Raw genomic sequence first — 25382 nt, 5'->3', positions numbered from 1 at the left:
CATTTCCTCAAGAAAGCCGCAAGTCCTTTATACTTAAATCTTCTTTTACGAGCCAAAAATGGAACATCCTTCAATATTTTAACCTTGTTGCCCAAATAATCCAAGTCCACATTGTACAAATCATATAAGATGGTGTCCCGAGTCTTCTTAGATGAAAAGTCAATAATAATCTCGCGAGGCAGCTGACGCTTCATTACATACTTTGAAGATGTCCGCCGGACTTCCAAAATATCGCTTTTTAACTCTTCTTTAGTTGCCTTTGCGAATGGCGCCAAAAGTTCCGACACCAAATCTTTTAAATTTTCACTTTGCTCCTCTTTTACATTCTGAAGACGCAGTACCGTTTGGGCACGGTCCACTTGCAATCCTATTATTTGATTCTCCAAAAGCTTCACTTCCTTACTTGTTGCTTTCATGAGTACTGCGTTCTCGTGTGCAGACTGCTCTGCTCCGGTCGCTGTTTCTTTAATGGTTTTCACTTCGCTTTCCACTGAATCAACCTTTTGCCCCATTTCATTCAATTTCGCTACAAAGGGCTGCACAGCATCAAAGACTGCTCGTCTCACCATCTCTTCCAAAGTTTCCCCCTTCCCCTGTAACGTCGCCATCACTGATTTACTCATTGCTGCTTTTTCGTCGCCATCTTAGGGGGGGGGAGCGCCAACTAAGTTCCGAAACTCCGTGAAGGGGAAGAAATCCGCGCCTTCTTAGCTTCAACTTCCACCAATCCTTCGCATACGCTTAGAAATCAGAAGGGATTCGCTTACTTATAGGTTTTCACCTTAAATCTGCTTATTGCCGTTCTCCATGGCCCAGCAGCACGCGAAGTGCTGCGCAAGTCTGCCGGCCTCCGTTGGAGCAAACGGGCAATTTACCCCCTGCATTGCTTTCAGGGGGTTCTTCCCGCCGCGCTCTGGACCCTGTCTCCCTCACTGGGAGTCCTGGGGGTTAACCCTCGCAGGTCAACCGCCCGGTCAGGCTGCTCGGACGTTTCCTCCCGGACCTGCGGAGAGGAGCGTCCGACATGGCCGGGAAAATGAAACCGACTCAACGCGCGACTTTTCACGATGGGGAGGGCCATCTGGAATCGGCCCAGGATGCCTACATTTCCCATCAAAACTTGAGGGAAGCTGACAAGTGTCCAACCTGTGTCAGGCGTCACTTGTAGCTTGGCTCTAAATGATACGTTTCTGCACAAGCATGCATTGGTTTTAGTGTGCTCCCTGTGATCACACACAAGCTGAGGGGAACTCCTTTTTTTAAAAAAAGAGAGCTCAAATAACAACAGAACGGCTCTGCAGGGCAGGAAAGTCTCCTGCCCTCTCTCTAATGCCATTTTCTCATGCGCAAACTGCGTGTGGGGGTTGTTATTTCATTGATTTTGCAGCTCCGTGTGGAGAATCTGTACAGAGATCCTGAGATGGAAGTCTCACCTACCCATGGAAGTGCAGGGAAACTGGAATGTGATTATAAATCTCTCTTCTTGCATGACCATCAGACCATCAATTGAGTCAGAAACCCAGCACAAGTGCATTTAGGGTGTATTTTTCTGTTTCCCGCACCTGCGCCTCCGCCATAGAAGTTGTTGGGAAATGCATTTATGTGCCACACCTTCACAAAGGCCTCCTTCCTTTTTTCAGAACTGGAAGTTGTTGGTTGCCACTGCCCAAAGTTAGCATGAAAATTTTGTCTGTATTTTCTTTTTTTAATCCGGTGGAAGTTCAGTAAAAAAAATAAGTTTTATTTGAAGTCACATTTTCAAGTTGGTCTAAGACAATATAATTAGAAACGCTGATGAGCTGTTATGCTGGCAAGTTCTCAACAGACCTACGGGAAGTGAAATCCAGGTCAGACGTCCTTTTTGCTTTTGAAGTTTTAATGGCCACTCCATTTTTTTTATGACAGTCACTCACTGATGTTTGAAGCGTGCGTGCGTGTGTGGGAAAGCCAGAACTGTCTCCATTTGTCTTTAGCAACTTCTGAAGCTTTCGAGGGCCCTGATCATCAAACTGCAGGCTTCAAAGAACTTCTTCAAGCATTCTGTTCCAGCGCGGCTGCCTCTTCTCACTCAAGTACTGTTTTAAAATATCTATGTACGCTCTTTCTAATACATTATGCACCTTTTTAAAAACATGCCCAGTTATGAGCCAGTGGAAAGGATTAAACTGGTCTGTATTTTTATCTTCCTCACATCTGAGAACTAGGAGTGGAGAATCTCAAAAGCTGCCAGGCTAAACCAAGGCTTTTTGCCAATCCCCTAAGGCAATGGTCCTGTGGACACTTATCTGGAAGTAACCCTATTGAACCCAATGAGATTTACTTCTGAGGAGATAGATCCAGAGGAGTTAGCCATGTTAGTCTGTAGTTGCAAAATAGTGCATGCATCTGATGAAGAGAGCTGTGGTTCTCTAAAGCTCATGTCTCAATAAAGTTGGTTAGTCTTCAAGGTGCTACTGGACTTTTTACTACTTTTGAGGAGATCTACTTAGGATTACTCTGTATGAAGATTTGGCTCTTGTCTTCCTTTTAGATGGAGCCTTCAAAGGGCTTGCAGTAGCCTGGTCATCCCTCACACATGGCTACTGTGGGATGGTATCTGAGTTTTCTACTTTGATTTAAAAAGGAAGTCACCAGCCATTTTGCTTGAGAATGTGTAAGGTACAGTTAAGTCACAGCCAACTTATGGCAACCTCAAGGCAAAGAGACTAACAGAGGCGGCTTGCCATTGCCTGCGTCTGCATAGCAACCGTGGTCTTCCTAGGCAGTCTCCCATCCAAGTACTGACCAGGTCAACCCTGCTTAGTTTGTGAGATCTGACAAGATCAGACTTGCCTGGGTCATCCTGGTCAGTGTGTTCTTTTACTTACGGAGATATAAAAAGTGTGGAAATAGCAATTGGCTCATTTGCTCAGTAAGAATAAATCTGCTTGTGCCTGCCCATGTACTGACCAAAGATTTGTGAAGGCACCAGGATGTGTCACAACCTACAAGCCCTCGTTCCCATCCTTGAATGCTGAAACCCAGCCACTCAGGAGGACCCCTATGAGTATCCAAGAGCTCAGGTCAAAGATTGGTGAAGCTCCCTGGCTTCCTGGATTTGTTTGAGTGTGTACGCCTTAGGCAAGTAACACTGGACACAGGCAGGTAAAATATATTATTGGAGTTTATTAAGGAAAGAACATAGGAGCATATGCAAAGCAGGAATCACTCTTCAAACACATTTAGGCCAGTCACAAAAACCAAGTAAGTCTCGCTATTCTAAATAACATCTAACTAACTAAAATTACTGCAAGCTGTCTAAATAGTTAGTCTAAAATGGCAGGAGCCCCATGGCGCAGAGTGGTAGGCTGCAGTACTGTAGCCCAAGTTATGCGTCATGACCTGAGTTCGATCCTGCTGGAAGCTGGGTTCAGGTAGTCGGCTCAAGGCTGACTCAGCCTTCCATCTTTCCGAGGTCGGTAAAATGCGTACCCAGGTTCCTGGGGTTGAAGTGTAGATGACTGGGGAAGGCAATGGCAAACCACCCTGTAACAAAAAGTCTGCCAAGAAAAGAGCGTGATGAGACATCCTCCCATGGGTCAGTAATGACTCAGTGCTTGCACAGGGGACTACTTTTACCTTTTATCTTAACTGTCTAAACATTCTCTAACTTAGTTCCAAGGCTGGTTTTTCTTACCAAGGCTTTGCAAAGAGTCCATTTGTGCCAGCCACCTCTAGGCATCCTGGTGGAGTCACATGGAGCTAAGAAGCTCTCCCTTACACACACATTATAGTTAGGCAACAATGGCTGAAAAGTAAAGGTTGAGATTTCGCTTAGAGACAATGAGGAGGCGTCTTGAGGTCTGAGAGAGTCAGCCTGATGGCCTGGGAACCAATCAGGGCTCAGTTACTTAACTGGCATCGCAGCATGTGAAAATGCAGGGAGTGCTGGTTAGGCGAGGACTTCAGCTACTAGGCTCCGGCCTGCTCAAGGACACTTTCTCACAAGGACAAAGTAACCCACAGGTACATCCAATTAACAGACTAAGGGACTTTCCACATAACAGGCCGGGTGCAAAGCCTACTTGAACAGAAGCCTGAACCACAGTTACTGAACTTAAATCTTTAGAAGTCAGTTTTAGGGCAACATGATAAATTACAACAACAACATTCATTTTATATACCTCCCTTCAGGACAACTTAACACTCACTCAGAGTGGTTTACAAAGTACGTTATTATTTATCCCCACAACAACAAACACCCTGTGAGGTGGGTGGGGCTGAGAGAGCTCTGAAAGAGCTGGGACTGACCCAAGGTCACCTAGCTGGCTTCAGGCGGAGGGGTGGGGAATCAACCCCTGTTCTCCATATTAGAGTCCCGTGCTCTTAACCACTACACCAAACAAGGTGATTGGCAACGAACTCATTTGATCTTTGGTTGGGCTTTTCTAAAACACAATATATGAGGAGATGCTAATCTCAAACATGAGTTTCTCAAGCTTTATTATTACTCAGACAAGAGGGCTATGGTGTAAGGAAATAGTTCAGAGAGATTTCAGTAAGGGACAGGAACTTCACTGGATGTAGAAATGATCATACTGGGTAGTTTCTGCATCATTCAAAGGTCACGTCAAACTGCTTATAACTTGTTTCAGCAATGCTTCATCTTTGTATTTCTGTAGTTGAATTGTATGCTACTTTTCAAATTTCTTTGTGTTTTTTATTGAATGTTCCAGCTATGGTATGCTATGCTGGGTGCTGAGCACTGAGCTCTTGAATATTAATCAGGATCCTCTCCCCCACCCCCCAACTATGCAGAGAACAGCCAATCAATTTCCAGTGCAATTCTAAGCAGGATTACACCTTTTGCAGTCAGTTGAAGTCAATGGATTTAGAAAGGTATGGTTCTACTTAGGACTTCACTGTAAAAATATAATTTTTAAAAAATATAGATATTTCATCCTTATTACTGCCATCTATTTATGGAATTATCTTGCTGGGTTTTACAGGCTGCAATCTTATTCCTTGTGTTATTCAACCTCTATGTAAAACCTTTAGGAGAAATCATTTGTAGCTATGGAATTGGATCTCATCAAATATACAGATGACACCCAGCTCTATATCACTCTATCCATATCACCTTGTGATGCAGTAGAGGTCTTGGGTTACTGTCTAACAGCTGTGGTCAAGTGGCTGAAAGCAAACAAATTGAAACTCAACCCAGACAAGGCAGGAGTGGTGCTGGTTGGCAAGGCAAAGATCTTGAAGGACTTTGAGCTCCCCAGTTTCAATGGGGTTCAGTTGACCTTTGCTGGTTCAGTTAAGAGCCATGGAGCTATACTGGATCTAGCAGCGCTGCTAGAGAAGCATGTCAATGCGGCTGTGAAAAAAACACCTTCTTGAAATTCTTGCTCAGAAGATGGCCCCCCTGCCTTGATACCGCTGATCAGACCATCTTGATTCATGCCATGGTAACATCGAGAGTAGACTATTGTAGACTCTAGTTGGTGCAGAATGCCACAGTTCAGTTATTATCGGAAGCTAGGTGGAGCATGCATATTACTCCCATTCTGCAGTCACTCCACTGGCTACTCATCAGTTACCGGGTTTTGGGTATCACATACCAAGCCTTCATAGATTTGATCCCTCATATATGCAGAACCTCCTTTCTCCCTATATTCTGTCACAGCAGATTTGCTCATCTGAATAAGGCTTTCTGAAGGTGCCACCCTAGGAAAGGGTCAAATGAACAATTGCTCCTATATGTGCGTTCCCTGTAGTAGCTCCCACCTTATGGAATGGCCTACCTGAAGAGGTCAGGAAACCCCACAGTCTCCTGGCTTTCCCCAAACTATGCAAAACTGAATTCTTCAAGAGGACTTTTCTTTTTAACATGGGTAATGGTTCAACGAGATGCTTTGGTAAAGGGTTGAGGACTGACTATCTCGCAATCTACTATCTGTTACTGTAAGTATACTCCTAGTAGGTAGTTTTTGTGCTGTTTAATATGTCATATTAAAGTTCATATTTTTTGTTTCAGCATTGTTTCAGCTCTGTATCAGATTTCTGCTTGTTTTTTTTTCAAATTTCCACAAAACCCTATTATATTGTTTATTGAATGTCCCAGCTGTTGATCATATTGACTTACACTGTGTAATCTGCCTTGCTTTTCAGTGAGAAAGGCAAACTATAAATAACTATAAATAGTTGGACAGTGAAGAAAGCTGACAGGAAGAAAACTGGTTCATTTGAAATGTAGTGTTGGAGGAGAGTTTTGCAGATACTATGGACGGCCAAAAAGACAAATAAGTGAGTTCTAGCTTGAATTCTCCCTAGAAGCTAAAATGACAAAACTGAGGCTATTGTACTTGGGTCCCATCATGAGAAGACAAAACTCTTTGGAAAAGTCAATCATGCTAGGAAAAGTGGAAGGCAGTAGGAAAAGAGGAAGACCCAAAACGAGATGGCTGGACTCAATAAAGGAAGTCATGTCATCCAGTTTGTAAGATCTGAGCAAGTTTGTTAATGATAGGATGTTTGGGAGGTCTTTCATTCATAGCCGGAAGTGACTTGATGGTAGAGATGGGCACGAACAGCAATACAAACAAAAAAACCTCACGAACAGCCCAATCTGCGGTTCGGAAGCAAGCTGTTCGTGAGGCCCCATTCCCAGCGAACATGTGTTCATTCCAAGCCCTCTTTGTGGCGTTCGTCAGTGGTTCATAAAGCCAGACAATCTGGCGCCTTTCAATCAATTCCCCTGGCAACATAAGCATGGACTGTCTGAACTTTGTCTGAACTCCTTCTGGCTTTCCTTCTGGCTTGTAACTCCTCAAAGTACGTTCCAGCAGATAGTCCTGTTTTTTCCACTATAAAAAAAAAATTACAGGAAAGGGAGGGACCCATGGAACATGGCTTTTCAAGGGTCCAATCTCTCTGAAACTTGGGGGGGGGGTCTTCAGAGGACAGTGAGGACTATGTCCCCTGCAAATTTGGTGGGTATTAGACATTAGGCAGGTCAGTTTGTAACCCCTCAAAGTAGCTTCCAGCAGACAGTCCAGTTTTTGCCACTGTGAATAGAAAATAACATGAAAGGGGGAGACCCATGGATCATGCCTTTCCTGGGGTGCAATCTCTCTGAAACTTGGGGGGTCTTCAGAGGACAGTGAGGACTATGTCCCCTGCAAATTTCGTGGGTATTGGACATTGGGCAGGCCAGTTTGTAACCCCTCAAAGTAGCTTCCAGCAGACAGTCCAGTTTTTGCCACAGTGAAGAGAAAATGACAGAAAAGGGGAAGACCCATGGATCATGCCTTTCCCGGCTCAAGTTCAGCTAAGTCTCAAGGAGGCTGTTCTGGTTCCCACGAACCTCCAACTATGAACATGTTCGTGAACATGTCATATCCGTCGATGTTCGTGAATCCCTGTTCGTGGATGGCAACGAACAACGAACATCATGTTCATTTTTCCCCCTGTTCGTGCCTGTTATGACCCTTACTTTCTCTAGGGTCGATTTTGCTTTTAATCTTTCCCTTAACATCCTCTGGGTAGTTTGCTGCCACCAAGAATATTATATTCTGAGATATTTTATTTATTTTATTTTATTTAAGGAGCATTAGGCTCCTTCATGGTTCTATGTGGTCCTGAGGATAGGAATGGGATATAGCAATGACATCTACTCTGGGATATAACAAAACAAAATAAACTTTTATTTTTCAAGAAGCGTATCGGTTTCATAAAAGTAGTTCTCAGTTCTTAAAGTTACTTCATTTATTCTCATTCACAAGGATCTCTTCTAAAGCTTCACACACAGTTAGCCTCTTTCTCTGACTCTCATTCACAGAAATATTAAACCTGCTCAGGCGGCACACAGCTGGCCTCCCTTTCCCTGACTGAGTGTCCTTTCACAAACATGCTCAGTTCAGGTTCCACACAGGTTATATTTCTCTCATAAACACTTCAACATACTCAGGCAGCACACAGCCAGCCTGCTTTCTTCTGACTGAAAAACTTTTCTCTCTGCCCTGTCAGTCTCAAACTGCATTCACTCCGCCCACACTCTCAGTCATCAACCAATCATATCGCTCACTCATTCCTCTCTTTCACCCCCACTCTTCATCTAGCTCACCAAGCGCTTAAAGATACATGCACACATTTACTTGAAATCATTACAGTGCCCATCTCTACTTGATGGCTCATAACACACACAAATAAAGTTAAAAGTGCTTGTGACAGTTCAATTGATAAAATTGATTTTAAAAATTGATTTAAAAATGTGTATGTGGGGGAGGGGGGAATACAAAGCCAATATAAAAATAAATAATTACAACAGATATACAACCGGTTCTTGAAAGCTTATGCTACAGTAAAGTTGGTTAGTCTTAAAGGTGCTACTGGACTCTTTATTATTTTGCTACTACAGGCTAACACAGCTAACTTCTCTGGACAGATGTAAAATAAGCTTCAAATGAAACCATTTAGCAAAGAAAAATAATATAAACTCCCAATAAATATAGCATAAAATAAAACAGCATCTGGTGCAGAGATACTCAAGTCTAAGCCTACTGAAATCAATAGACTCAGACTAGAGTAACTCTGCATAAGATTGCACTTTTAGAACAACCACATTTCCTCATGGCACTGAAGGTTAATAAACTTTGCACTAGGCAACTTCTTGTGGGCAGGGAATTCTCAAGGTGAGACACCACCAAAAAGGCTCTGTATTTGGTCATCACCCTCCTTTTCTCCAACATCTTTATTCAAGAACAACAGGTTTTTAACATTCCAGTTTTAAGGCTTTGTGAATTCTGGGAGTAAGAGGCACATGTGAACAAAGAGACTGGTTGGCCACCATGTGGAACAAAATGATGGACTAGACAGACCACTGGTCTGATCTGGCCCTGCCACGAGTCTTATGCAATCTATTGTAATTATGCTAGCAGTATAAAGGGATGTGTACACCCATGAGTGTTCAAGAAGTACACAATCTGGAGGGCACGTGAGTGTATGCATGTGCCTTGTTAGCTGCAGCCCATTGGCCTATTCAAAATTGGAAACATTATTAGTGTGTGTAAAGTCCCACCAAGTTGCAGTCAACTTATGGCATCCCTGTAGTGTTTTCAAGGCAAGAAATCTACAGAGGTGGGTTGCCATTGCCTGTCGTTGCCACTACCACAAAAACAAAAAGGATTTTTCCTTGTTCGAGATGAGTAGTGAGCGTGCTGTATGTGAGCTAAATCCTTTAAGAGGCCCAAACTCAATATTTTTTCTTGTCTTCTTGAGCCAGAGTGAAATCTATGCATTAAGATATCCAGTAACAAAGATGCTTGGAAGCTATGCATTGGATTTTGTTATGCTCCACCCAGGCGCCAAGCTTTGGGATAGGAGGGCTGTATTTTAGGGAGGTGGTCTCAAAGAGACGCTTCACTAACAAGGTAGGGACCATACATTTCCCTACAATGTTGTCTTATGTCCTATCTGTTGCTATAAGTATGACCATACTGGTTAGTTCAATGTTGTCTAATGTCAGTCCTAGAATTGCTAAAACTCCGTTTCAGCAGTTCTTTGATTCTGCATTGGACTTTTGCTATTGTTATATCTCTGTAAACATGCATTTATATACCCTGGCTGTGGCACTGTTTATTAAAATTTCCTTGATATTGACTGTACTAGTTTCATATTACGTAATCCTCCTTGAGTCTTAGTGAGCCTTGAGTCTCAGTGAGAAAGGCGGAAAATAAATGAATACATACATACATACATACATACATACATACATACATACATACATACATACATACATACATACATACATACATACATACATACTTAGCAAACCTTGGGGAGGACTGATCTTGAATAGATTTGGCCAGTCGCAGGGAGAAAGGAGCAGCCCAGAATTATGTTCTGCAGGAACTGGAAGAACTTCGAGGGAGAGCAGATTGATTAATTAATGTCCCCAACATGCTGCCCATGGGTGCCATAGTCTCTGCTGGGTGTTTTCAGAAAGTGGGTGGCGTCTGGTAGAGCTTTTGACCAGAAGGTTCCTGAGTGGCCATTGGAGATCTGATTAGTTGCACAATTTTTAAAAAACATAGCTTTAGTAGCTCCTGCACCACAGCACAAGGATCATCGTCACTGTGTTACTGAAGTAAGCTGTGGCAGTCATTTGGGGTCTGGCTCCATATCCTGTGACAGCCATTAGGGTTGCCATTCCCCCACTGGAGGCGGGGGATCCCCCGCTCCCCCCCTCCACCCCCGCCCCCACTTATCTGGCTGGTGGGAGGAAAAGGCGGGGAATGTGCCTTCCGGGCATGCTCCTGGACAGTGTGGTGCACTCTTGTGTGCCACAACTGCCTGGATCGGGCCCAAATTTGGCCACTGTGGTGTGCAGCAGCGCTCCCATGTGCCACAGCAGCCCAATTTGTGTTGAATCTTTCTGAACTGGGGCTGAATCGGGCCTGGATCAGGACCAAATTGACCCAAATTGGTCCTCAGCAGAGTGCAGCAGTGTTTCCACACTCCGCAGCAGCTCAATCCAGGCCAAACCATGCCTGGATTGGGCCTAGATCAGCTCCCTGTGAAGTGCAGTAGCACTCCCATGGTGGTACGCGCCCTGCAAGATGAGTGATGTCATCACACAGGCCAGGAGCATGCACATGCACACATGAAAGGGAGAAGACAAGGTAGATGCCAGTCATCAAGCCTCCTGCCCGAGGGATGGAGGGATCTGGCAACCCTAAACTGCATCCACTATGCTGTGTCAGAATTACAAAGATGCCCACAGGCTAAAAAGTTTGGGAATCCCTGAAGTAATACATAAACACCCTAGGTTTTTAAGAATCTGAATATCTCCAGGCACCTTGCAACATTTAAACAATTAAAAATACCTGAGTGATTCCGCACACGTTGGGTAATGCACTTTCAATGCACTTTATCAATCGTTTGAGGTGGATTTTTTGTTCCGCACATGAAAAAATCCGTTCCAAATGATCTATAAAGAGGATTGGAAGTGCATTATCCAACTGTGCGGAATCACTCAGTGACAATTTAGTGGCTTGGGTCCTATGATCCTCTTCTGTTAATGTAAAGTCATAAGTTGACCCAAGGTGTCCAAATAATGTGATGTGACAAAAACAAATTTAGTAGCTGCGCTGAACAAAAAACAAATACGAAATAATTTCAATGGTAAATAATACTTTGCCTTCACCATTTTAAAACTGGGACCAAGATGAATTGCCAGGAATCAAGCACAAGTCTGGGTTTAAACATAAAAGCTGCATTTCTTCTGGTTTTCAAGGCTTCTTACAGCTCTTCTGTGATTTATGCAAAATATGAAGTCTGCAAAAGCTAAACTTGTTTTGGTTGTTGGGGGTTTTCCGGGCTGTATTGCCGTGGTCTTGGCATTGTAGTTCCTGATGTTTCGCCAGCAGCTGTGGCTGGCATCTTCAGAGGTGTAGCACCAAAAGACAGAGATCTCTCAGTGTCACAGTGTGGACAAGATCTTGGCAGGTCATTTGTATCTACTCAGGAGGGGTGGGGTTGAGCTGAGTCATCCTGTAAGGGTTTCCCAGGGTGTGGAATGCTAATGGCGGGAGGCTTCACTGTATCCTGAGGAGGTTCTTTTGCATATGGATTGGTGCTTGATGTGCTAATCTTCTCTGCAGGGCTATTGTCTTAGCTTTCCCATCTGATCAGTAATTCCTCTGATATATGGCAAAAACACTTTTCCTGTAGGAGACTGTTTTTCCTTGGTTGTTTGATTCATCCTGGGTTTGATTGCTCTTCGGATTTCATTTCTGGAGTAGCCATTTGCCTGAAGTGCGTGGTTTAGATGATTAATTTCCTCATTGAGAAAGTGCGGCTCACATATCCGTCTTGCGCGATCCACTAATGTTTTCATTATGCCTCTTTTCTGTCGGGGGTGGTGATTGGAGTTTTTGTGTAAGTACCGATCAGTGTGAGTTGGTTTCCTGTAGACCTTGTGACCTAACTGAAAGTTTGCTTTGCGGATGACCAAGGTATCCAGAAATGGGAGTTTCCCCTCAATTTCTTTCTCCATTGTGAATTGTATGTTCCGGTGGATGTTGTTGAGATGATTCAAAAACCCCATCAATTCTTCCTCCCCATGGCTCCAAATGATAAATGTATCGTCCACAAACCGGAACCATACACTAGGTTTGTGGGGTGCTGATTCTAGAGCTGTTTTTTCAAAATGTTCCATGTAGAAGTTTGCTATAACTGGGCTGAGTGGGCTCCCCATGGCCACCCCATCCATCATCCCAGGATGAATCAAACAACCAAGGAAAAACAGTCTCCTACAGGAAAAGTGTTTTTGCCATATATCAAAGGAATTACTGATCAGATGGGAAAGCTTATGAAAAAGCATAACCTTCAAGCAGTGTTCAGACCCACCCGAAAAATACAACAGATGCTACGATCAGCAAAAGACAGTAGAGACCCCCTCACCTCTGCAGGAGTATACCGTATACCCTGCAGCTGTGGACAAGTTTACATCGGGACCACAAAGCGTAGCATCCAGACAAGAATAAAAGAACATGAAAGACACTGCAGACTTGGACAACCTGAAAAATCAGCAGTGGCTGAACATAGCCTAACTCAAACAGGGCACAGTATCTTATTCCAGGACACCAAAATACTGGACAACACTTCCAACTACTTTGTAAGACTGCACAGGGAAGCCATTGAAATTCACAAGCATAAGCAAAACTTCAACAGGAAAGAAGAAACCTTAAGAATGAACAGAGCATGGTTTTCAGTTCTGAAAAACACCAGGCTAACAAAACACTCGACACCCGACAATAGCCCTGCAGAGAAGATTAGCACATCAAGCACCAATCCATATGCAAAAGAACCTCCTCAGGATACAGTGAAGCCTCCCGCCATTAGCATTCCACACCCTGGGAAACCCTTACAGGATGACTCAGCTCAACCCCACCCCTCCTGAGTAGATACAAATGACCTGCCAAGATCTTGTCCACACTGTGACACTGTGACACACTGTCTTTTGGTGCTACACCTCTGAAGATGCCAGCCACAGCTGCTGGCAAAACGTCAGGAACTACAATGCCAAGACCACGGCAATACAGCCCGGAAAACCCACAACAACCATCGGTCCCCGGCCGTGAAAGCCTTCGACAATACATTAAACTTGTTTTCTTTTGACTAGGTGAAAATTGACTAGGTGAAAAGTCCCGTTTGCCACCCCAGATTTCCATTTCATTTCTGCTGTATTCAGAACGGTAAAGGATGATTTGGGTGTGCTTCCGCCATTTGAGAACAAGGCTGGGGAAATGATTGGAGGACCTGGTGCTTTAGGGACACAATGCAGGGCCAGGCAACAAGAAAAGAAGGTGACAGGAAGAGAGACCAGTCAGACCATGGCTCACTAGTAGGATTGCAAGCCTCCTGGTGAGGCCTGTAGTCTTCTCACAATTAGAACTCCTGTTCAGACTACAAGGATCAATTCTCCTGGAGATGACGGCAGGCTTGGAGGCTGGACTCTATGGCATCACATCCTTGCTGAGTTCCCTCCCCTGCCCAAGCTCCAGGAATTTCCCAACTTGGAGTTGGTATCCCTAAGTGGGTGAGAGGTGGGTAAAGAAGCAGCAAGTGCTTGCTTGGATGCAAGGGCCTGGGCTCATTCAGATTTTGGGGGTGGGGGGGACAAGCCAGAAAGCCCCAGGAGGAGGCAGGCAGATGCCTTGCTGAAAAATAGTGGCCGCTGTACTATAGTTGCCCTGACCTGGATAGCCCAGGTGAAGCTGATCTTGTCACATCTCAGAAGCTAAGTAGGATCGGCCTTGGTTAGTAACTGGATGATAAACCTCCAAGGAAGACCAGGGTTGCAGAGGCAGGCAATAGCAAACCACCTCTGTTAATCTCTTGCCATGAAAACCCCACCAGGGGTCACCATAAGTCAGCTATGACTTTCAGGGCACTCTCTACCACATTATGGATCTATGAATATTTTTATCTGTTGCCTTGGATAGGGGGGGAATGCTCACTGAATAATAATCTTGGGAAACCCTGTGTGTTGTGGGCTCTGGATGCAGCCTTCATCTGCAATCTAGCACACTCTTTGTGATTTGTGCATAATTTTTATTTATTTGTTTATCACCCACATTTCTCCCCAGTAGGGACCCAAAGCAGCTTAAATTATTCTCCTCCATTTTATCTTCACAACAAACCCTGTGAAGTGGGTTAGGCTGTAAGAGTATGACTGGCCCAAGGTCACCCAGCGAGTTTCTATGGCAGAGTGCGGGATTCGAATCTAGGTCTCACAGATCCTGGTTCAACACTCTAATCGCTACACCACACTGGCTGTCTAGTATCACAAAATGCATATGCCTCTGTTGAAAAGACAACATCTGGACTTGAATAATTAGTATAGGAGCTGCTTTTGGAAAGCTCCTTTGGCAGAGCGTTTGGGGTTCTGAAAACAACCTTGGTCTTGTGGTAAATTCCATCTAGGAGGAACTACACAAAAATGAGCTGAGGACCGACAACCCATCAAGCAAGTGCAAGTGAGTTAGTCATGAGAGCTGTTAGATTTTTCAGCATGGATCTTAGGGTGGAAAAGTTATATCCAGATGAATGAATATTGGAGAGGAGCTCTGCAGAGAAGACACTATAAGAGGAAAAAATCCTGTCTCTGATGGGCATCTACTTTATCTCAGAAAATGGGGCAGGACCTTTAATGAGCAGTTGGGCTGATGAATGTATTTCGCTCTATATGTGTTTCAGTTGATGAAATAAGTACTCAGTATTTTCTTCTCCTTTTTTAATGCTACTAGATTTCTTTAGAACTGAAGCCTACTGGTTTGGGAAGAGGAACCAGTGTGAACGCAAAAGGTAACGAGAAAGTGCAAGCCATGCCATTTCTTGCTCGGGCTGACTTAAACTCTTGCCTACCAACAGAAAGCCCAATTCACAATCCAGTTAAGCGAGGTAAGCAGCTTAAATAATTTCAGCCCCATTTACATCAACTGGATTAAGCTGCTATAAAACCAGCACTCAGCTTTCCTGGGCTGTTGGTTGGAGCGTACGTTTTGCTCTAAAACATGATGTACAGCACTGCATACCCTAGGTGGCAGCAGCAGCGTGAAATGCTGAAGGAAGAGGAAACCCGACCCACTGGATCTGCATGATCATCGGTTCCCTGTTAAATTCAAATACCCAGTAATGAAATCGATGCATGGAATTTTTTTTTCTCAGTGCATTTTTATACCCTAGATGGCAGCAGTGGAACAAAATAGCCAGATTTTTAAAAAAATTGTCTCATAGTCATGTCTGTATGTGGCTTGCTCGTTTGTCCTTATGATGAATTTCCTTTTTAAAAAATCAAAATAAATTTTAAACGCCCTAACAAGATTAACCACTGGGTATATGAAGACCACAGGGGAAGGGAAGGAGAATGACTGTCGAATGCCAATAATGTTTTTACACGCTCTTCACTTCTCCAAGTAGTGAGAAGTTCCAGGGGCAGTGCTACCAGGATTCGGTTCCCTTTTGATGAGAGAATATTGGAGACTTGTGGAATTGCTAGTGTTGGGCCGTTTGTTGGGAGTTAATGATTTGTAGGCTGGGATGGGTTGCTTTTCTTTTCCAAGGTGCTAACCTTAAATTTGTGGCATAGGGTTTGTTTTCATATTGTCTGGGTTTGTGCTCAGGGCTGCCAAGAGACACTGCCCCCCGCTTCAAATCACACAAACCCAATCTAAACAGTGAAGCAAACCACACAGCTTGTTGGCACCCAAGGCCTCCAAAGTTGTCCCCTCCCTTCTCTTGGCAGCCTTGCCTATCACGGGGAGGATTGGCTCATGCAGGTCGCTACTACTTTTTTTGCAAAAATAGAAAAGAGTCCAGTAGCACCTTTAAGACTAACTAACTTTACTGTAGCATAAGCTTTTGAGAATCACAGTTCTCTTTTTCAGATGCATCTGAAGAAAACAGTGATTCTTGAAAGCTTATGCTACAGTAAAGTTGGTTAGCCTTAAAGGTGCTACTGGACTCTTTTCTATTTTTGCTGCTGCAGACTAGCATGGCTAACTCCTCTGGATCTATACTACTTTTTTGGTGTCACTGTGCTGAATAGCTAGGCAGGAGTATTGTGTGACAGTGGTGGGTGGGGAAAGAGAAAACCACATTAATTGGAATTCAGGTTTCTGTATTTTCTAAATTGGGTTGTTTTCCTTTCTGAATAATTATGTTAGAGTAGTATTAGGGGAGGAGTCCCTAAATAATATGGTGGTACATGGATTTAGGAGGCATGAGGTGGTGGGAGAGATGTTTGAATGCTCACTGCCTGGCCAATCTTCAATACATCCTAAAAGTGTTGGGTGAGGGGACTCCTATTGATCATCTCCTTTCACCTTGATGTTGTGCCAGGCCTATATAGTAAATAATGCTCTGATCCCTGATGCATGACACAGACAGAAGATTTGGAAGAGAACCCTTGAAATGCTGTATTGAAATCTGAAGGGGGAGTTAAGCATCCAGAATTCAGAAGAAAACCTGCAGAGGTTACGGGACGAGAGCAGCAAAAACTGCCTGTGCAAAAAAGGCCTTTCTCCTTTTCAGATTCCAGGTGCAGAGGGGAGCGGGCTTTGTATTTGCTCCACATTGAATACCAAGGATTAGTTAGGCCATCAGTGAGTGCCCTGGCCGAGGTGACCGGGCTTGTCTCGGTTTTGGTGCTAAGGATCCCCAGGAGAATGGTTGCAGTCGTCTCAGTCCTAGGCTGTTGCCTGGATGCCATGCTCACGTGGCTATGAAGGAACAAGCGGAAGTTAAATACAGAAAAGATGGTGCTGGTCAGAGAAGCTGATAGTTTGGGAGGAGCTGAAACAACGGCCTGGGATGTACCAGCCCTTCCTTTTGTGGATTTAATAGAACTGTCATGGGGAAAGGATGCAATGCACGACTGAAGTGTTCAGTTCTTAAACATTTTTTATTTCATCTGGGTGTACCAATCCTACTGTCTAGCAGAAATCTTCTTCCATAATGCTATTTGTATAATGCTGTTAGAATCTGAATGTACTCTTTACAACAAACTTATAAGGTAGGTCACTTTTTGTCCCTTTATGGGAGAGAATGGAGAGGAGACTGAGAGCCAAACTAAAAGTGACGTCTTACACAGGTTGGACACTAGTCGGCTTCCCTCAAGTTTTGATGGGAAATGTAGGCATCCTGGTCTTGCAGTTGTAATGGAGAGCCAAGCTGTAAAACCAGGACGCCTACATTTCCCATCAAAACTTGAGGGAAGCCGACTAGTGTCCAACCTGTGTAAGACGCCACTTGTAGTTTGGCTCCGAGAGGTTTTCATCCTGATTACATGCTGTTTCATAGGATTCACTCTCAAGTAAAAAAACCCTTCAGCTGCCCATTTCCATATCTTAAGCCGCTGTTAAAGGTGCGGGACAGGGTTTCCCCCCCTCTCCTGGCTGCTGATAACCCTACTTCAAAAGAGCAGACTTGCCTGAAGAATTGTTGGCTGAGGACAGAACTGAGCCAGTCTGGTCTCTTGTGCATGGTAGCTCCCTAATCTGATCTCACCGTTCTTGTTCCCCTGCTCCCAAACAGATGAAGTTGCCTTATACTGAATTAAATGACTAGTCTACCAAGGTCAGCATCATCGACTCTGGCAGGCAGCCGCTGGTCAGAATCTCATCTGACCCTTTGAATTGGAGATTCCTGAGATGGAGTATGAGACCTTGTGCACGCAAAGCAGACGACTGCTGAGCCATGGCCCCTTCCCTTATTATGACGCCTCCCTAAAATTCCATGGCTTCCCATTCATTTGATCTTACTATGGTTTTTATATCTGGTATGTCACTGGTCTGGTGTTAGAGCGTACTGGTGCTCTGTTATGAGTTGTTGCTAGGTACACTGGTTGTGCTGTCTACCTTGGAATTTTATTTGCTCCCATTGTACCTTTATAGTGGTACACTGTACCAAATAAGCAGATATTGCAAAGATACCATAAGCCTCCAGTGCTCTGTCATCTGAAAGAATCAAAACCCTTCAACACTGCCCCTGTTCTTCTTGTCTTATGGAAGTGGGTGCGCATAATAATAGTATTAAACTGATACATGGATTCAAGGAAGGAACATGGCATTGTTGCATTGGCTGTCAAATAACCATACCTCTGTATTGTCGAAGGCTTTCACGGCCGGAGACCGATGGTTGTTGTGGGTTTTCCGGGCTGTATTGCCGTGGTCTTGGCATTGTAGTTCCTGACGTTTCGCCAGCAGCTGTGGCTGGCATCTTCAGAGGTGTAGCACCAAAAGTCTTTTGGTTCTACACCTCTGAAGATGCCAGCCACAGCTGCTGGCGAAACGTCAGGAACTACAATGCCAAGACCACGGCAATACAGCCCGAAAAACCCACAACAACCAACCATACCTCTGTCCACGTTTGCATCAGGTTTTAAACCTTTGTTTGCATACTGTACTGAGATTGACTGGTTTTTAGTCTCCTATATCAGCTGAAAATTCCTTGTTTACAATTCTGATTGGATGTATTTCTCATCTAGGAGAAGGAGGTACAAGATTCAAAAGGATCTAGATTTTCTAGATCTTTAGCTTTCACTTTCCATCTGAGCTGATTATGTGGTAACCTCCTTTGTCTGGAACACTGTATCCCCATTTTGCAATAATTTAGACAAACGTCTTGGGACAAAGCTCTTAAAGCTAAGCAAGTTGTACTTTGCCATGCTTGGTCATGCTACCTGGATGGTACCCAGACAATGAGTCTCTCTACACAAGACATCTTACATGGGGATGCTCAAGTGAAAGATCTTACACTTATTCTCCCATTGTGGATACTTATGCACTGCTAGGGAGACAGAGTACACTTGAATATAAGACCACACAGAAAGTAAGTCACTCGAGCGTCCCTGTGTAAGATGTCTTGTACAGAGAGACTGAATATTGTGGGTTTAAAAAATGCATTCTTTGTAATGTTGAAAGTGTTATCTGGAACATTTTTAATGAAAGTCTGCAGAAAAGGCCAGTCTATTATGATTTTAATAGATTGGGATCCTTAAGAGCAGCAGGACTCTAATCTGGAAAGCCAGGTTTGATTCCCCGCTCCTCCACTTGAAGCCAGCTGGGTGACCTTGGGTCAGTCACAGCTTCTCAGAGCTCTCTCAGCCCCACCCACCTCATCGGGTGATTGTCGTGAGGAGAATAATAACACACTTTGTAAACCTCTCTGAGTGGGCATTAAGTTGTCCTGAAATGCGGTAAATAAATTGAATGTTTTTGTTGTTTGGGAATCTGGGGGAACTCACTGGGGGTGCAAGACAGAAGATTAGCAGAAAGGGGGTCCCGTTCCTCCATGGCCACTTCAATTTGAGAGAGCAACGTCGTTGGGGGCACTGATGAGGCATATGTTCTGCCCCCACAAGTGATGGTGTTTGGCTGCCATTGATGGGGGGGGGGAAGAACCCTTCCAATTTTCCTTCTGTAGTGTAGCTCCTCTTTCCTTTGAACATAGCATTCTGCCCCCTCCCCAATTCTGCAAGGGAAAACTGAAACTCTAATGGAAAGCAAAGACATGCACACAGAGAGAACATTAGATGAAGCTTCAAAATAGTAAAGCAAGAATGACAGGATTTTCATACCATGGAAAGATTATCTTCTTTACATTTCTAACTCTTAGTGAGCAGATTGTTGGGATGTTTGCTCCAGCTTCTTTGAGAGGCATTTAGGACTTCAAATGCCACAACAAATTAATTGGCAAGATAGAGACAATATTGGGGAATTCTGTTTCAAGCCACAGGCATGAAACTTCGGGAGAGCTTTAAAAACCAAAACAAAACAAAAAACGTGAACTGTCAGTAATGATTTATTTATAGTAGGGTATCTACAGAAAAAAGGGGGAAAGATCAAGAGCAACAGCAGAGAAAATTGCTTTTCATCCATCCGGGAAACTTAATGGAGAAAGTGTGATTTCAGGTCGCTCTCTTAAAATACTTGCAGTAGCAGCTGAGAAGATGAAGATCTCAAATTAGATAGAAGCGCAACAGAACAAGGCTGCAGGGCATGAGAGTAAGGTAGCCAAGGGACCTGTCCTGTCCCCTTCACAGAGGCCTAATAGGATATTTTTTACCCTGACTTAGATAGCCCAGGTGAGCCTGCTCTCATCAGTTCTTAGAAGCTAAGCAGGGTCGAACTCGGTTAGTAATTGGATGGAAGACCTCCAATGAAGACGAGGGTTGCAGAGTCAGGCAATGGCAAACCACCTCTGATAGTCTCTTGCCTTGAAAACCCCACTGGGGGTTGCCATAAGTCAACTATGACTTCAGGGCACTGCACACACAGGATGTTTTTAAGTAGGTTATGTTATTTATCTGCATGCTATGAAAAGCTTCAAGTATCCATTTCCACCTGGTTAGCCTTTATTAAAAGGACAGGACATTTTTTTGGACAACCCTACATGGGACTCAGGAAGCAAAATTCAGGGGCCCTGGTCACCAAGGAGCTGGGTGGGTGATGAGATTTGCTTTTCCATGGTCTTCTAACGGAAGGCTCAGGGGGAATCCATGCAGAGCTCCATGATGACTCTTGGCAGTCCTACAAGTCAACAAACAAAGAATGGGAACTTTGAAAAGAACTGGCTTCTGCTTATTCGTTTTTGGAAATGTTTTTGTACAGGATCAGTGCTTTTGCTCTCTTGTAAATTTCTGAACTAGTTTGCACAATTACAGTTTGCAATTCTGTGTACAGTTACTACTGAGAGGCATCAGTTAATATGCCTAGAATTGGGTCATCACTAGTATTCCTCATCATCATCCAACACTTTCATCCTTGGGGTTGATAAAAACATACATTTTAAAAATATAGCCTTTTAGGATATTTCAACACAGGTGCTTTGGTAGCGGCTGGTCGGGTTTCTTGGCCTGTCTGAGGAAGCACTGGTTACTTATTACATTGCTTTCAACAGAGATAGCAACAAATTCCTAGCAGTTCAATCCTAAAACACCCTTCTACGTTCATTGAAGTAACCCTTGGAAATCTAGTTGATCTTTAAGGTGCTGTTGGACCCAGATCTTGCTCTTCGATTGCAGACCAACATGGCTATCCACCTGAAACTATCACGCACCATTTATCTGTCTTTTCCATTTTTTTCATCTTGACCTTCATCAGATAATCTCAGTGCAGTTTAAAGTTCTTCTTTTCTTGAAATTTTGAAATTGGTCTATTGTGTATAAAAGATGTTAATTTTGCCATTGTCACATATTTGTTCAGTTTATTCTTCCATTCCTTCAAATCTGGACGTTTCACTGTCTTCCATTTTGCTGTGAATATTACTCTTGCTGCCATCGCCATATACTTAAATAACAACAACAACAACATTTAATTTATATACCGCCCTTCAGGACAACTTAATGTCCACTCAGAGCGATTTACAAAGTATGTCATTATTATCTCCACAACAATAATCACCCTGTGAGGTGGGTGGGGCTGAGAGAGCTCCTAGAAGCTGTGACTGACCCAAGGTCGCCCTGCTGGCTTCAAGTGGAGGAGTGGGGAATCAAACTCAGCTCTCTCGATTATTCACTGTATTTTTCTAATATTGCTTAGTGTGATATGTAATAATAATAAGATATTTAATAGCATATTAATGGAAAGAGTTTTTTTTATTATGTACCTGAAAATCATAATCAAAATTAAATTAAAACGGAGGATGACAGAAAGAAAGATGTGGGTAACACATATCAATAGATTTGAAGATAGAAGGAAATGTTAGAATAAAGGTATTTAAATAGAAGTGAAATATTAAAAAGGAAATTTAAGTAAGTTCTATATTGTATGATTTGATTATGAAAGATTATAGGTTTCCACCGGCCAGTTTGGCTAGGGATCCTGGAGGTGTTTTTTTTTCATCTTCTGGGCATGGAGCAGGGGTCACGGGGAGTGTGCGAAGGAGGAGGGTAGTTGTGAATTTCCTGCATTGTGCAGGAGGTTGGACTAGATGGCCTAGAGATCCCTTCCAACCCTATGATTCTAAGAATTTTATGTTTTTATATTTGTAAAATGAAATTTTTTAAAAGTTCTTTTTTTCATTTTATCCTCCCAACTAACTTGTGGGGTAGGTTAGGCGGAGACAGAAGAGCCTCCCTTGTCCTGCCCAACATTCTAACTACTATGGTATGTGCACTACAGATATGATGTGCTCATCCTACACCCTAAATTTGAATTTCCTGAGAGATGGGTAAGGGAGCAGAATTCTGAAAAATGATCCAGGCTTCTGAGAGCTATCATACACCCTGGAAAAAGATTCCCTCCACCTCCCTACCCCAATCCAAACCAAGCCTCATATGAAAAACAAATCACATGACTTGGTTTCAAGGGCTCCAGAGTGTCCAGGGGCATTGCCCCCCACCCCATGGCCCTAAGAGTGACAACTCAAGCACTAACATTTTAATAAGGCAGCTTCAAAGTTTAAAAAATGTGGTCAAAATAGGGAATGTGATCTACTAGGGACAGGGAACATAACAACAAAACCAACAACATTCTATTTATACAGTGCCCTTCAGGACTACATAATGCCACACTCAGAGCAGTTTACAAAGTGTGTTATTATTATCTTCACTATACCAAACTGGAACAGTGTCAGATAAATTGGAGTATACATTGACAAGAACCTGCAAGAATTTGTGGGTATGCGTGTATCCCTCTACATACACCATAAGTGCAATCATAAGTAGAGTTAGGTCCTTCTAAGTCAATTGAAGTCAGTGGGCTTAGAAGTGAGGAACTCTGCCTAGGATGGCCATGAAAGTCCTCTTTCTGTCCTACTGGCAGCTCCCTTATCCTCTGAGAGGATGTTAATAGACCAATAAAGCTGCACCTGTCCAGCCTTTCATCTTCATGGCAGTAGTTTAGAGACAAATAGGAAGCCTGATGTATTGTCGAAGGCTGTCAAAGACTGTGACACTGAGAGATCCCTGTCTTTTGGTGCTACACCTCTGAAGATGCCAGCCACAGCTGCTGGCAAAACGTCAGGAACTACAATGCCAAGACCACGGCAATACAGCCCGGAAAACCCACAACAACCATCGTTCTCCGGCCGTGAAAGCCTAAATAGGAAGCCTATTTGCCTATCTGGTGAATCAGCATTCATAGTTATTAGTGGAAAGAGTCCAGCAGCACCTGTAAGACTAACAAAATTTGTGGTAGGGTATGAGCTTTTATGAGCCACAGCTCACTTCTTTAGATACAGCTAGAATGTGAGTCCAGCTGTCCTTATATCTAGGAGAGTGGAGTGATTACAGAAGCTGAATGATAATAGCCGGTGAATGACAAAGGCAGGCATGATTGAGTAGGGCGGGGCATGCAGAGGGGTAGTGGGTGTGAAGAAATTAGCATTGGTAATGAGACAGGAAGCCTTTGTCTCGAATAGACTTTGTCCCTAATAGTTATTAGGGAATTTATCATCTTTAAATGCAACATATTAAAAATATAATAGATTTTTCATGTACTTAAATACTCTGGTATCTCTGACAGGATTAGCAGGATAGTGGAGGAGGACCTCAAGATAATGCTCAAAATCAATAAAACAGAGGAGGAGAATGATGTAAGCCACTTTGAGTTCCTGCTGGGGAGAAAGGCAGTGTATACATGAGATAAATAACTACAAATTTTGCTCCAGACCCTGGAAGATGTCTCCATGCTCCCAATGTTGCTCCCTTTCTAAGCCATTGCTTAGGTTTGTACTGTGAGAGAATAATATCTTCCTTGCCAACATGGTAAGCTTGCAGCAAAGATGACATTTCAATCAGAGATGTTTTCACTCTTAAATCAGTGCCCCAGTGTATGATGGAACTTTTTCTGTTTTATCATTTGCACACAGTATTTGCACAGATTAAAAACAAAAGTCAGCAACACATTGCCAATCCCTCACACCCAAAAGCAATTACGGGAGCTCAGATAGCCCAGCTTAGTCCAAGACCATCTGAGCTTGAGAGCTAAGCAAGGTTGGCCATGGTCAGTACTTGGATGGGAGACCACCAAGGAAGACAGGGGTCAAACCACATGGCAAACCATGTCTGCGCCTCTTTTACCTGGAATACCCCTTGAAGGGAGTTGCCATGAGCCAGCTGTGAATCAATGGCACATCCTTCTCCCCCCCCCTCCTCCTTGCTCTGAGGAGTTCAGGGTGATGTGCATGGTTCTCCCCTACCCCCCATTTTAGTTTTGTGACCCTGTGAGGTAGATTGGGCTGAGAAAGATTGAGAAGCTCAGTGAGCTTCATGGCAGAGCTAGGATTTGAACCCAGGTCTCCCCTGTCTAACCAATATACCACATTGCTTTTCCAAACATGCTCGGAATGAATTTTAACAACAACAACACACACAAACCCATACAGACACCCAAAGAAAAAAGAAAAAACACCGAAAGAGGAGAATGACATATAATATATACATTTTTAAATGAAAAGCAGCCTCAGAAGGCTGTAATTTTGAGAGGGGGAGGAGGGAGCAAAAGAGGGTTGCACAGTCATTGCTTGTTTAAAAAGGTAAACACATAACCTGGAACCTGGATGGAGAATGTGTGGTAATAAGTAGGGGGAAAACACTACATCCCCTTTCACTCCCTTGTTTCAAAATTACAGCCTTCTAAGCCTGCTTTTCATCAATGGTCTGGGGGGGACAGACCTCCTATGGGGCTTTGACATACACATTTTTGTGGTTTGCCTCCAAGTCTTAAAGAAAACCTTTTAGAAGGAGAGTTAAAGAAATGTAGAGCCTTGTACTGAGTTGGCAGATTCTTCAAATCAGATTACAGGGAGGGAAAATCAGCGGTGAAAGTCTGCAAGACTTTATCCTAATTTTATCAGATTACTTACTCTGAAACTCTTCTTTTGAAGTGCTCTTCAACAGAAGAACAAATGCCGAAGACTTCAATGCTTCATAAAGCTGAAAGCTTCTCCCCAGGGTAATTGAAATGTTTCTTATCAAAGGATTGATAAGATCAGGTTGCAGCCACAACAAAGAAGAAACGGATAAAGCCAAGTGGAAATTGGGAAGACAGCGTTGGTGGTACCAGCCCATTGAAGATGGCCGAGCTAATTAGAATCTATAAGTCAGGACATTCCATTACATGCTGGGCAAATGACCCTGCAAGTTTCAAGTCTATCTGCTGCATTAAAAAAAAGTTCAGATGTAAAAAAAAAAAATAACGTGATTGATGGATTCTGTGTCCTTGAATGGCCATCACCAACCAGAGGTCTGGGTAGCTGGCAAATTTCTTTTAAATGAAGGCCCTTTGAGTTTGATTTTATGCATCTGTCTTCACAACTGAAAAGCCCATCTTCTAAAAATTTCACACTGAGCTTTCTGAGAAGCAGTGTTCAAAAGAATTGGGGGGGGG

Source organism: Eublepharis macularius, chromosome 6 (genome assembly GCF_028583425.1).
Source record: "Eublepharis macularius isolate TG4126 chromosome 6, MPM_Emac_v1.0, whole genome shotgun sequence".
Lineage (NCBI taxonomy): Eukaryota > Metazoa > Chordata > Lepidosauria > Squamata > Eublepharidae > Eublepharis > Eublepharis macularius.
The sequence above is the reverse complement of the archived record's forward strand: the minus strand, read 5'-3'. Positions refer to the sequence as shown.